A 15,957-nucleotide genomic window follows, 5' to 3' on the forward strand; every position below is an offset into this window, starting at 1 on the left:
CACACACACACACACACACACACACACACACACACACACACACACACACACACCCTAACAAACACACACACCTAACAAACACACACACACACACCCTAACACACACACCTAACAAACAGACACCCTAACACACACACACACCCTAACAAACAGACACCCTAACACACACACACACACACACACACACACACACACACACACACACACACACACCCTAACAAACACACACACCCTAACACACACACACACCCTAACAAACACACACACCCTAACACACACACACACACACACACACACACACACACACACACACACACACACACACACACACACACACACACACACCCCCCCTAACAAACACACACACCCTAACAAACACACACACACACACACACACACACACACACACACACACACACACACACACACACACACACACACACACACACACCACACCCCTAACACACACACACACACACACACACACACACACACACACACACACACACACACACACACACACACACACACACACACACACACTAACACACACACCACACACACACACACACACACACACCCTAACAAACACACACACACACACACACCCTAACAAACACACACACACACACACACACACACACACACACCTAACACACACACACCCTAACACACACACACACACACACACACACACACACACACACCCTAACAAACACACACACACACACACACACACACACACACACACACACACACACACACACACACACACACACACACACACACACACCTAACAAACAGACACCTAACAAACAGACACCCTAACACACACACAGACGTCTACCTTCAGGGCTCAGATCATCTGTCTGGTTCGCTGCTCGTTCACATCTGACGAGGCAGGATGAGGAGAAATCTGGAGAGAGGGAGAGGGGGAAGAGGAGAGAGGAGAGGGGGAAGAGGAGAGAGGAGAGGGGGATGACATGAGAGAGAGAGAGAGGAGAGGGGGAAGAGGAGAGAGGAGAGGGGATGAGAGAGAGAGGAGGGGTGGAAGAGGAGAGGGAGAGGGGGAAGAGAGAAGAGGGGGATGACAGGAGAGAGAGAGAGGAGAGAGGAGAGGGGGATGACAGGAGAGAGAGGAGAGGGGGATGACAGGAGAGAGAGGAGAGGGGGAAGAGGAGAGAGGAGAGAGGAGAAGAGGAGAGGGGGAAGAGGAGAGAGGAGAGGGGGAAAGAGGAGAGAGGAGAGGGGGAAAGAGGAGAGAGGAGAGGGGAGAGAGGAGAGGGAGAGAGGAGAGGGGGAAGAGGAGAGAGGAGAGGGGGAAAGAGGAGAGAGGAGAGGGGAAAGAGGAGAGAGGAGAGGGGGAAAGAGGAGAGAGGAGAGGGGGAAGGATGGAGGGTTAAGGCCGACATGGAAAAAGCAAAGCGAGAAAAGGAAGGAGATATTAAAGGGCCAGTCTCCTTTAACCTCGTTTACCTCCTGATTTACTTAACAAAATGGAGATATTAAAGGGCCAGTCTCCTTTAACCTCGTTTACCTCCTGATTTACTTTATTTTTCTTTTCACCTGGGAAAAAAAAAAAAAAACTGTAATGGGGCTTTAAGATGGAAGCTTTTCAGTACTACTTATTACTTATTTAACTTTCTTATGTTTCTAATTTGTTCCTCCTCCATTTTCTCCTCTACCCGCTCCCTCCTCCCCCTTCTCTCCTCTCCCATCCTCCCTCCTCCCCTTCTCTCCTCTCCCATCCTCCCTCCTCCCCCCTTCTCTCCATCCTCCTCCTCCCCTTCTCTCCTCTCCCATCCTCCCCTCCACCTTCTCTCCTCTCCCATCCCCCCCTCCCTTCTCTCCTCTCCCCATCCTCCCCTCCACCTTCTCTCCTCTCCCATCCTCCACCTTCTCTCCTCTCCCCATCCTCCCCCGTCCACCTTCTCTCCTCTCCCATCCTCCCCTCCACCTTCTCTCTCCTCTCCCATCCTCCCCCTCCACCTTCTCTCCTCTCCCATCCTCCCCCGTCCACCTCTCTCTCTCCCATCCTCCCCTCCACCTTCTCTCCTCTCCCATCCTCCCCTCCACCTTCTCTCCTCTCCCGTCCACCTCTCTCTCCTCTCCCATCCTCCCTTCTCCACCTTCTCTCCTCTCCCATCCTCTCCCGTCCACCTTCTCTCCTCTCCCATCCTCCCTCCTCCCCTTCTCTCCTCTCCCATCCTCCCTCCTCCCCCTTCTCTCCTCTCCCATCCTCCCTCCTCCCCCCTTCTCTCCTCTCCCATCCTCCCCCCTCCACCTTCTCTCCTCTCCCATCCCCCCTCCTCCCCCTTCTCTCCTCTCCCATCCCCCCTCCTCCCCCTTCTCTCCTCTCCCATCCCCCCCCTCCACCTTCTCTCCTCTCCCATCCCCCCCCTCCACCTTCTCTCCTCTCCCATCCCCCCTCCACCTTCTCTCCTCACCTTGAGGTTTCGTCGGGTCCCCGGGCTGGTAGGAGAGGGGCATGACCTCGCCGACTTAGCCACACCCACCTGAATTCCTGTCCCCTCAGTGGCTAGTGAGGAAAATCAGTAAAGACTTTCACTTCAGGCAGCCTATGAAATATTGTAGAGACCAAAATTTGATTTTGATTGGTTTAAACTAAAAATCAGTTCTCTCGTTACCTGGACCAGGTGATTTGGTTCTGGGTGGAGTTCTGGGCGGGGTTTTGGGCGTGGTCACGCTGGAAGGTTTGGGAGACGACGGCTTCAGAGGAGTGGAGGAACGACACATTTTCACCCTCGAGTCTGGAGAGAAACACGTCCAAATGCTTAACAACGACGTCTCAGTTTATTTAAATGAACACTTCCGAATATTTTACATGGTTCCTCACCGGAATCAACCAACTTAACTAACCGGTTAGTTTTACCGTACCGTTGAGGAACGAGGAGGCAGCCTTCCCGCTGTGTGTGATGGCGTAGTCGTCCTGAGCGTAACGGAACTTCTCCAGACCACATGCCATGAACACGTCATCATCACCGAAGAAATCCTGCAGGCTGGTCACCTGTGGGAGGGGTTAGAGGTCAGAGGTCAGAGAGAAGAAGTCCTGCAGGCTGGTCACCTGTGGGAGGGGTTAGAGGTCAGAGAGATGAAGTCCTGCAGGCTGGTCACCTGTGGGAGGGGTTAGAGGTCAGAGGTCAGAGAGATGAAGTCCTGCAGGCTGGTCACCTGTGGGAGGGGTTAGAGGTCAGAGAGATGAAGTCCTGCAGGCTGGTCACCTGTGGGAGGGGTTAGAGGTCAGAGAGATGAAGTCCTGCAGGCTGGTCACCTGTGGGAGAGGTTAGAGGTCAGAGAGATGAAGTCCTGCAGGCTGGTCACCTGTGGGGGGTTAGAGGTTAGAGGTCAGAGAGATGAAGTCCTGCAGGCTGGTCACCTGTGGGAGGGGTTAGAGGTCAGAGGTCAGAGAGATGAAGTCCTGCAGGCTGGTCACCTGTGGGAGGGGTTAGAGGTCAGAGGTCAGAGAGATGAAGTCCTGCAGGCTGGTCACCTGTGGGAGGGGTTAGAGGTCAGAGGTCAGAGAGAAGAAGTCCTGCAGGCTGGTCACCTGTGGGAGGGGTTAGAGGTTAGAGGTCAGAGAGATGAAGTCCTGCAGGCTGGTCACCTGTGGGGGGTTAGAGGTTAGAGGTCAGAGACAAGAAGTCCTGCAGGCTGGTCACCTGTGGGGGGTTAGAGGTTAGAGGTCAGAGACAAGAAGTCCTGCAGGCTGGTCACCTGTGGGGGTTAGAGGTTAGAGGTCAGAGAGAAGAAGTCCTGCAGGCTGGTCACCTGTGGGGTTAGAGGTTAGAGGTCAGAGAGAAGAAGTCCTGCAGGCTGGTCACCTGTGGGGGGTTAGAGGTCAGAGAGAAGAAGTTCTGTAGGCTGGTCACCTGTGGGGGGGTAAAGGTTAGAGGTCAGAGAGAAGTCCTGTAGGCTGGTCACCTGGGGGGGTTAGAGGTCATCTCTCTCCCCATCTCCCTCTCTCTCTCCCCATCTCTCTCTCTCTCTCCTACCCCCCCTCTCTCTCTCAGCTCGAGTACTATTCCATTGATGCTGAGAAACTGTGTCAGCCGTGAGTGTGTGTGTGTGTGTGTGTGTGTGTGTGTGTGTGTGTGTGTCAGTCGTGAGTGTGTGTGTGTGTGTGTGTGTCAGTCGTGAGTGTGTGTGTGTGTGTGTGTGTCAGCCGTGAGTGTGTGTGTGTGTGTCAGTCGTGTGTGTGTGTGTGTGTGTGTGTGTGTGTCAGTCGTGAGTGTATGTGTATGTATGTATGTGTGTGTGTGTGTGTCAGTCGTGAGTGTATGTGTGTGTGTGTGTGTGTGTGTGTTGTGTGTGTGTATGCCAGTCGTACGTGTATGTGTATGTGTGTGTCAGCCATGAGTGTGTGTGTGTGTGTGTGTGTGTGTGTGTGTGTGTGTGTGTGTGTCAGCCGTGAGTGTATGTGTGTGTCAGCCGTGAGTGTGTGTGTGTGTGTGTGTGTGTGTGTGTGTGTGTGTGTCAGCCGTGAGTGTATGTGTATGTGTGTGTGTGTGTATGCCAGTCGTGTGTGTATGTGTGTGTGTGTGTGTGTGTCAGCCATGAGTGTGTATGTGTATGTGTGTGTGTGTGTGTGTGTGTGTGTGTGTGTGTGTGTGTGTGTGTGTGTGTGTGTGTGTGTGTGTGTGTGTCAGCCGTGAGTGTGTGTGTGTGTGTGTGTGTCAGCCGTGAGTGTGTGTGTGTGTGTGTGTGTGTGTGTGTGTGTGTGTGTGTGTGTGTGTGTGTGTGTGTGTGTACTCAGCACTGCCGGCGGCAAACTTGATCAGAATTCTAGGACTTCTTAGTCAGACACTCTCTCTCTCACACATACAGTACATCAGACCTCAAACAGAGAAATATCTAGTGGATTAAATACAAATTGTAGATCAAAATGACAGCGATTTGCTACAAACGAGAGAGATAGAGAGAGGATAGAGGTTCTGCAGACAAGCATGCTAATTACTTTCAGTTGCTAGGGAGAGACTGGCAGGATTTCTGTTTTGTTGGCTCGCCAGCCTGCACACTCACCAGACCCCACACACACACACACACACACACACACACACACACACACACACACACACACACACACACACACACACACACACACACACACACACACAGGACAGTATCTTTTGTGTGACTGGGTGATTTCTCTCGGCTGTGTTCCAGTTGGTTTTGACTGTACACTACAGTATGGAATAGACACAGACAATGACTCATCGCTTATAAACCTGTCTCTGTCTCTCTCTCTCTCTCTCTCTGTCTCTCTGTCTCTGTCTCTCTCTGTCTCTGTCTCTCTGTCTCTCTCACTCTCTGTCTCTGTCTCTCTCTGTCTCTGTCTCTCTCTCTCTGTCTCTCTCTCTGTCTCTCTCACTCTCTGTCTCTGTCTCTCTCTCTGTCTCTCTCTGTCTCTGTCTCTCACTCTGTCTCTGTCTCTCTCTCTGTCTCTCTCTGTCTCTCTCTCACTCTCTGTCTCTCTCACTCTCTGTCTCTCTCACTCTGTCTCTCTCTCTCTGTCTCTCTCTCTCTGTCACACTCTCTCTCTCTGTCACTCTCTCTCTCTCTGTCACTCTCTCTCTCTGTCACTCTCTCTCTCTGTCACTCTCTCTCTCTGTCACTCTCTCTCTCTGTCATTCTCTCTCTCTCACACTCTCTCTCTCTGTCACTCTCTCTCTCTGTCACTCTCTCTCTCTGTCTCATTTTGCTATGGGGCAGAGAGAAAGATTTGCAGTTTTACAGCAAATAGTCTTGCTGAAGGTCAGGTAATTAGACCATGATTCCTACCAGTTTAGATAGCTGGCTAAACTAATTAACATAATTAGACCAAGTAACCAATCTAAAAACATGTAGCTGACATGGGCCAATCGGGTGACTGTCAGTGACTGACATAACAAGAGAAAAAACTGCTGATGCACAACTGACTTCGCTGTGTGTATAATACTATTCTACCTAGCAACAGTAAGTTGTGAGCCCGACTCGGGGGCCCCTAGCGGCTGTGTCTTATGCCTAGGGCCGGCCCTGCTGCCTCTCCTCTCCTCTCGTCCCCCTGAAGAGTCTTTCAGGATTTCCCCTCCTTTTCTGCAGCAGGAGCCCTGCAGCATACAAATTAATCTCCCCCTTCTCTTTCTCCTCCTCTTTCCCCCTCCCTCTCCCCTTCTCTTTCCCCCTCCCTCTCTCCCCTCCTCTTTTCCCCTCTCCCCTTATCTTTCCCCCTCCCTCTCTCCTCTACCCCCTCCCCTCTCTCCTCTACCCCCTCCCTCTCTCCTCTCCTCTTCCCCCTCCTCTCTCCTCCCTCTCCTCTCCTCCCTCTCTCTTCTGTATGACTGCTAGACTGCTTTAAGGTGGATGAACAAACTGAAAGGAGAGTGGGGCCCAGAACAAACTGAAAGGAGAGTGGGGCCCAGAACAAACTGAAAGGAGAGTGGGGCCCAGAACAAACTGAAAAGGAGAGTGGGGCCCAGAACAAACTGAAAGGAGAGTGGGGCCCAGAACAAACTGAAAGGAGAGTGGGGCCCAGAACAAACTGAAAGGAGAGTGGGGCCCAGAACAAACTGAAAGGAGAGTGGGGCCCAGAACAAACTGAAAGGAGAGTGGGGCCCAGAACAAACTGAAAGGAGAGTGGGGCCCAGAACAAACTGAAAGGAGAGTGGGGCCCAGAACAAACTGAAAGGAGAGTGGGGCCCAGAACAAACTGAAAGGAGAGAGGGGCCCAGAACAAACTGAAAGGAGAGAGGGGCCCAGAACAAACTGAAAAGGAGAGTGGGGCCCAGAACAAACTGAAAGGAAAGTGGGGCCCAGAACAAACTGAAAGGAGAGTGGGGCCCAGAACAAACTGAAAGGAGAGAGGGGCCCAGAACAAACTGAAAGGAGAGTGGGGCCCAGAACAAACTGAAAGGAGAGTGGGGCCCAGAACAAACTGAAAGGAGAGAGGGGCCCAGAACAAACTGAAAGGAGAGAGGGGCCCAGAACAAACTGAAAGGAGAGAGGGGCCCAGAACAAACTGAAAGGAGAGAGGGGCCCAGAACAAACTGAAAGGAGAGAGGGGCCCAGAACAAACTGAAAGGAGAGAGGGGCCCAGAACACTTATTCGTCTTCTTCAGAAGAAGAACTACTACTAAAACTACTATTAAATCAGCTCTCAGCCCATTCTAATGTTAGTATTCGGTGTAGGAACCGGCTCAGGGAACAGAACAGTACACTGGAAAATTGACGAACAGAACCAGAACCAAGAATAAAAGTGATCCATTCTGTTCCAGAACAGAACCGTTATTTTAAAAGCATGGGAACCGGTTAATAATGTTATTTTGTGCTACATTTGTTTCTGGTCCCTCAACAAAACTCCTCAATGTCACCCAGGAACCGATTCCACTGTCTGTCTGCCCCTCCCTCAGAAGTCTACTGTAGCTACTGATGTAACACACGTGATTCAGAAATTAGGGAGAGAACTTTTCTATTAGAGAAGAACGGGTGATCTTTTTTTCCCTCCAATGCTAGTTAAGGATACGACGGTTACCACGTTTCACATTGGATTTATTAACGACAAAAAGGTGAGACGTGTTTTATTTATTTATTTTAATTCACGTGGCGTTCTGCACACACAAACTTGTTAGCTATCTCTGGTCTAGACATGGAAAACTCTAGACGCCATTATGTGAAATGGAACCGAGTGATGGTCAACGTTAGTTAATAAGACAACTCTCTCCTGAAGTTCAAAGACATTCAAAGTTCCTTCGTAGGTATTATTCTGTTGGTCTAATTCAGATTCACAACAAGATGTGTTTCAGGCCCAGATCTCTCCTCACCTGCATGTCACACCCTACACTACACTACCTGTCCAATGTGTATGGATCCACTCTTCTGGGACCGGTTGGAACTTGCGTCCAACATCTCATTCCAAAATCATGGACATTAATATGGAGTTGGTCCCCTCATTGCTGCTATAACAGCCTCCACTCTTCTGGGAAGGCTTTCCACTAGATGTTGGAACATTGCTGCTGTTTTCAACAGCTGCTATAACTCCACTCTTCTGGGAAGGCTTTCCACTAGATGTTGGAACATTGCTGCTATAACAGCCTCCACTCTTCTGGGAAGGCTTTCCACTAGATGTTGGAACATTGCTGCTATAACAGCCTCCACTCTTCAGGGAAGGCTTTCCACTAGATGTTGGAACATTGCTGCTATAACAGCCTCCACTCTTCAGGGAAGGCTTTCCACTAGATGTTGGAACTATTGCTGCAGGGACTTGCTTCCTTACAGCCACAAGAGCATTAGTGAGGTCGGTCACTGATGTTGGGCGATTAGGCCTGGCTCGTAGTCGGCGTTCCAATTCATACCAAAGGTGTTCGATGGGGCTGAGGTCAGGGCTCTGTGCAGGACAGTCAAGTTCTTCCACACCGATCTCAACAAACCATTACTGTATGGACCCCACTTTGTGCACGGGGGCATTGTCATACCGAAACAGGAAAGGACCTTTCCCAAACTGTTGTCACAAAGTTGTAAGCACAGAATCTTCTAGAATGTCATTGTACACTGAGGCGTTAAGATTTCCCTTCACTGGTTCCAGAGGCAGTTTGGAACTCGGCAGCGAGTGTTGCAACCGAGGACAGACGATTGTCATGCGATTTTTACGGCTTGTGTGGCCTACCACTTTGCGGTTGAGCCGTTGTTGCTCCTAGACGTTTCCATTTCACAATAACACCACTTACTAGTTGACCTGAGCAGCTCTAGCAGGGCAGAAATTTGACGAACTGACTTGTTGGAAAGGTGGCTTCCTACGATGGTGCCACATTGAAAGTCATTGAGCTCTTCAGTAAGGCCATTCTACTGACAATGTTTGTCTATGGAGATTGCATGGATGCGTGCTTGATTTTATACACCTGTCAGCAACGGGTGTGGCTGAAATAGACGAATCTACTCATTTGAAGGGGTGTCCACAAACTTTTGTCTATACAGTGTAGTTTACCCGTTCCACAGCAAGCTCCTCTAGCCATTGGTGAAGTCATTTAACATTGAGCAAAATGTTTTTTTTTTTTTTTTATAAATAAAAAATAAGTTCAGAGTTCTAACAAGGAACTCTTTGGGTTGAACCGGTTCAGAACTTTATTTATGCTGGTCGGAACAACAACAAAAATAATGGTTCCGATCAAAACGGAACCGTTAGAAAATCACTTTGGTTCTAACAACTTGAATAGTAGTAAATTTAAGGGGTGATGAAGGTTCTGATTCTAACGCGTTGTCACAGAGATGAGATGTTCTAGAATAACAACTTGAATAGTAGTAAAGTTAAGGGGTGATGAAGGTTCTGATTCTAACGCGTTGTCACAGAGATGAGATGTTCTAGAATAGCAGCATTCTTCCATTAGTCCCCATTCTAGAACATACAGAACACAGACAGACGGAGCATCTCTCTGTCTCTCTATGCTTATTGACACAGATAAATACATCTCTGTCTCTCTAATGCTTATTGACACAGATAAATACATCTCTCTGTCTCTCTAATGCTTATTGACACAGATAAATACATCTCTCTGTCTCTCTCTAATGCTTATTGACACAGATAAATACATCTCTGTCTCTAATGCTTATTGACACAGATAAATACATCTCTCTCTCTCTCTGATGCTTATTGACACAGATAAAAACATCTCTGTCTCTCTCTAATGCTTATTGACACAGACAAATACATCTCTCTCTCTAATGCTTATTGACACAGATAAATACATCTCTCTCTCTCTCTAATGCTTATTGACACAGATAAAATATCTCTGTCTCTCTCTAATGCTTATTGACACAGATAAATACATCTCTGTCTCTCTAATGCTTATTGACACAGATAAATACATCTCTCTGTCTCTAATGCTTATTGACACAGATAAATACATCTCTGTCTCTAATGCTTATTGACACAGATAAATATATCTCTGTCTCTCTCTGATGCTTATTGACACAGATAAATATGTCTCTCTCTAATGCTTATTGACACAGATAAATATCATCTGTCTCTCTCTAATGCTTATTGACACAGATAAATACATCTCTCTCTTGCTTATTGACACAGATAATACATCTCTCTCTCTAATGCTTATTGACACAGATAAATACATCTCTCTGTCTCTCTCTCTAATGCTTATTGACACAGATAAATACATCTCTCTGTCTCTCTCTAATGCTTATTGACACAGATAAATACATCTCTCTCTCTCTCTAATGCTTATTGACACAGACAAATACATCTCTCTGTCTCTCTAATGCTTATTGACACAGACAAATATATCTCTCTGTCTCTCTCTAATGCTTATTGACACAGATAAATACATCTCTCTCTAATGCTTATTGACACAGATAAATGTCTCTCTCTAATGCTTATTGACACAGATAAATACATCTCTCTGTCTCTCTATACACAGACAAATACATCTCTGTCTCTCTAATGCTTATTGACACAGATAAATACATCTCTCTGTCTCTCTAATGCTTATTGACACAGATAAATACATCTCTCTCTCTCTCTAATGCTTATTGACACAGATAAATACATCTCTGTCTCTCTCTAATGCTTATTGACACAGATAAATACATCTCTCTCTCTCTAATGCTTATTGACACAGATAAATACATCTCTCTGTCTCTCTCTGATGCTTATTGACACAGATAAATACATCTCTGTCTCTCTAATGCTTATTGACACAGACAAATACATCTCTCTGTCTCTCTAATGCTTATTGACACAGACAAATATATCTCTCTGTCTCTCTCTAATGCTTATTGACACAGACAAATACATCTCTCTCTCTAATGCTTATTGACACAGATAAATACATCTCTCTGTCTCTCTCTCTAATGCTTATTGACACAGATAAATACATCTCTCTCTCTCTCTAATGCTTATTGACACAGATAAATACATCTCTCTCTCTAATGCTTATTGACACAGACAAATACATCTCTCTCTCTAATGCTTATTGACACAGATAAATACATCTCTCTGTCTCTCTAATGCTTATTGACACAGATAAATACATCTCTCTCTCTCTCTAATGCTTATTGACACAGACAAATACATCTCTCTCTCTAATGCTTATTGACACAGATAAATACATCTCTCTCTCTAATGCTTATTGACACAGATAAATATATCTCTCTGTCTCTCTAATGCTTATTGACACAGATAAATATATCTCTCTGTCTCTCTGATGCTTATTGACACAGACAAATACATCTCTCTGTCTCTCTCTCTAATGCTTATTGACACAGATAAATACATCTCTCTGTCTCTCTAATGCTTATTGACACAGACAAATACATCTCTGTCTCTCTAATGCTTATTGACACAGACAAATACATCTCTCTGTCTCTCTCTCTAATGCTTATTGACACAGATAAATACATCTCTCTCTCTCTAATGCTTATTGACACAGATAAATACATCTCTCTGTCTCTCTAATGCTTATTGACACAGATAAATACATCTCTCTCTCTCTCTAATGCTTATTGACACAGATAAATACATCTCTCTGTCTCTCTCTAATGCTTATTGACACAGATAAATACATCTCTCTGTCTCTCTAATGCTTATTGACACAGATAAATACATCTCTCTGTCTCTCTCTCTAATGCTTATTGACACAGATAAATACATCTCTCTGTCTCTCTAATGCTATTGACACAGATAAATACATCTCTCTGTCTCTAATGCTTATTGACACAGATAAATACATCTCTCTGTAATGCTTATTGACATCTCTCTCTCTCTCTCTAATGCTTATTGACACAGATAAATACATCTCTGTCTCTCTCTAATGCTTATTGACACAGATACATCTCTGTCTCTCTCTCTAATGCTTATTGACACAGATAAATACATCTCTCTGTCTCTCTCTAATGCTTATTGACACAGATAAATACATCTCTCTGTCTCTCTAATGCTTATTGACACAGATAAATACATCTCTCTGTCTCTCTCTAATGCTTATTGACACAGATAAATATATCTCTCTGTCTCTCTAATGCTTATTGACACAGATAAATACATCTCTCTCTCTCTCTAATGCTTATTGACACAGATAAATACATCTCTGTCTCTCTCTAATGCTTATTGACACAGATAAATACATCTCTCTCTCTCTAATGCTTATTGACACAGATAAATACATCTCTCTCTCTAATGCTTATTGACACAGATAAATACATCTCTCTGTCTCTCTCTAATGCTTATTGACACAGATAAATACATCTCTCTGTCTCTCTAATGCTTATTGACACAGATAAATACATCTCTCTCTCTCTAATGCTTATTGACACAGATAAATACATCTCTCTGTCTCTCTCTAATGCTTATTGACACAGATAAATACATCTCTCTGTCTCTCTCTAATGCTTATTGACACAGATAAATACATCTCTCTGTCTCTCTCTAATGCTTATTGACACAGATAAATACATCTCTCTCTCTCTAATGCTTATTGACACAGATAAATACATCTCTCTGTCTCTCTCTAATGCTTATTGACACAGATAAATACATCTCTCTGTCTCTCTCTAATGCTTATTGACACAGATAAATACATCTCTCTCTCTCTAATGCTTATTGACACAGATAAATACATCTCTCTGTCTCTCTAATGCTTATTGACACAGATAAATACATCTCTCTGTCTCTCTAATGCTTATTGACACAGATAAATACATCTCTCTCTCTCTAATGCTTATTGACACAGATAAATACATCTCTCTGTCTAAATACTCTCTAATGCTTATTGACACAGATAAATACATCTCTCTGTCTCTAATGCTTATTGACACAGATAAATACATCTCTCTGTCTCTCTAATGCTTATTGACACAGATAAATACATCTCTCTGTCTCTCTAATGCTTATTGACACAGATAAATACATCTCTCTCTCTCTAATGCTTATTGACACAGATAAATACATCTCTCTCTCTCTCTAATGCTTATTGACACAGATAAATACATCTCTCTCTCTAATGCTTATTGACACAGATAAATACATCTCTCTCTCTAATGCTTATTGACACAGATAAATACATCTCTCTGTCTCTCTCTAATGCTTATTGACACAGATAAATACATCTCTCTCTCTCTAATGCTTATTGACACAGATAAATACATCTCTCTCTCTAATGCTTATTGACACAGATAAATACATCTCTCTCTCTCTAATGCTTATTGACACAGATAAATACATCTCTCTGCTCTAAATACATCTCTCTCTCTCTCTCTAATGCTTATTGACACAGATAAATACATCTCTCTGTCTCTCTCTAATGCTTATTGACACAGATAAATACATCTCTCTGTCTCTCTAATGCTTATTGACACAGATAAATATCATCTCTCTCTCTCTAATGCTTATTGACACAGATAAATACATCTCTCTCTCTCTAATGCTTATTGACACAGATAAATACATCTCTCTGTCTCTCTAATGCTTATTGACACAGATAAATACATCTCTCTCTCTCTCTAATGCTTATTGACACAGATAAATACATCTCTCTAATGCTTATTGACACAGATAAATACATCTCTCTGTCTCTCTAATGCTTATTGACACAGATAAATACATCTCTCTCTCTCTCTAATGCTTATTGACACAGATAAATACATCTCTCTCTCTCTAATGCTTATTGACACAGATAAATACATCTCTCTGTCTCTCTCTAATGCTTATTGACACAGATAAATACATCTCTCTAATGTCTCTCTCTCTAATGCTTATTGACACAGATAAATACATCTCTCTCTCTCTAATGCTTATTGACACAGATAAATACATCTCTCTAATGCTCTAAATACTCTCTAATGCTTATTGACACAGATAAATACATCTCTCTGTCTCTCTCTCTAATGCTTATTGACACAGATAAATATATCTCTCTGTCTCTCTCTAATGCTTATTGACACAGATAAATACATCTCTCTCTCTAATGCTTATTGACACAGATAAATACATCTCTGTCTCTCTCTAATGCTTATTGACACAGATAAATACATCTCTCTCTCTCTAATGCTTATTGACACAGATAAATACATCTCTCTCTCTCTCTAATGCTTATTGACACAGATAAATACATCTCTCTCTCTCTCTAATGCTTATTGACACAGATAAATACATCTCTCTGTCTCTCTAATGCTTATTGACACAGATAAATACATCTATCTCTCTCTCTAATGCTTATTGACACAGATAAATACATCTCTCTGTCTCTCTCTCTCTAATGCTTATTGACACAGATAAATACATCTCTCTCTCTCTCTAATGCTTATTGATACAGATAAATACATCTCTCTGTCTCTCTCTAATGCTTATTGACACAGATAAATACATCTCTGTCTCTCTCTAATGCTTATTGACACAGATAAATACATCTCTCTCTCTCTAATGCTTATTGACACAGATAAATACATCTCTCTGTCTCTCTAATGCTTATTGACACAGATAAATACATCTCTGTCTCTCTCTCTAATGCTTATTGACACAGATAAATACATCTCTCTGTCTCTCTCTAATGCTTATTGACACAGATAAATACATCTCTCTGTCTCTCTAATGCTTATTGACACAGATAAATACATCTCTCTCTCTAATGCTTATTGACACAGATAAATACATCTCTCTCTCTAATGCTTATTGACACAGATAAATACATCTCTCTCTCTAATGCTTATTGACACAGACAAATACATCTCTCTCTCTAATGCTTATTGACACAGATAAATACATCTCTCTCTCTCTCTAATGCTTATTGACACAGATAAATACATCTCTCTGTCTCTCTCTAATGCTTATTGACACAGATAAATACATCTCTCTCTCTCTCTAATGCTTATTGACACAGACAAATACATCTCTCTGTCTCTCTAATGCTTATTGACACAGATAAATACATCTCTCTGTCTCTCTCTAATGCTTATTGACACAGATAAATACATCTCTCTGTCTCTAATGCTTATTGACACAGATAAATACATCTCTCTGTCTCTCTAATGCTTATTGACACAGATAAATACATCTCTCTGTCTCTCTCTAATGCTTATTGACACAGATAAATACATCTCTCTGTCTCTCTAATGCTTATTGACACAGATAAATACATCTCTCTGTCTCTCTAATGCTTATTGACACAGATAAATACATCTCTCTCTCTCTCTCTAATGCTTATTGACACAGATAAATACATCTCTCTCTCTAATGCTTATTGACACAGATAAATACATCTCTCTGTCTCTCTCTAATGCTTATTGACACAGATAAATACATCTCTGTCTCTCTCTAATGCTTATTGACACAGATAAATACATCTCTCTCTCTCTAATGCTTATTGACACAGATAAATACATCTCTCTCTCTAATGCTTATTGACACAGATAAATACATCTCTCTGTCTCTCTAATGCTTATTGACACAGATAAATACATCTCTCTGTCTCTAATGCTTATTGACACAGATAAATACATCTCTGTCTCTAATGCTTATTGACACAGATAAATACATCTCTCTCTCTCTAATGCTTATTGACACAGATAAATACATCTCTCTCTAATGCTTATTGACACAGATAAATACATCTCTAATGCTTATTGACACAGATAAATACATCTCTGTCTCTCTCTAATGCTTATTGACACAGATAAATACATCTCTCTGTCTCTCTAATGCTTATTGACACAGATAAATACATCTCTCTGTCTCTCTAATGCTTATTGACACAGATAAATACATCTCTCTGTCTCTCTAATGCTTATTGACACAGATAAATACATCTCTCTCTCTCTAATGCTTATTGACACAGATAAAAACATCTCTGTCTCTCTCTAATGCTTATTGACACAGATAAATACATCTCTCTCTCTAATGCTTATTGACACAGATAAATACATCTCTCTCTCTCTCTCTAATGCTTATTGACACAGATAAAT

General features: G+C 43.5%; 1 pseudogene; it reads right to left on the minus strand.

The window, feature by feature from the left end:
- Positions 1-15,957, minus strand: part of LOC127915552 (serine/threonine-protein kinase DCLK2-like) — a 63,201-nt pseudogene that overhangs the window by 30,861 nt on the left and 16,383 nt on the right.

This window comes from Oncorhynchus keta, chromosome 35 (assembly GCF_023373465.1).
Source record: "Oncorhynchus keta strain PuntledgeMale-10-30-2019 chromosome 35, Oket_V2, whole genome shotgun sequence".
In the NCBI taxonomy this organism is placed as follows: Eukaryota; Metazoa; Chordata; class Actinopteri; order Salmoniformes; family Salmonidae; genus Oncorhynchus; species Oncorhynchus keta.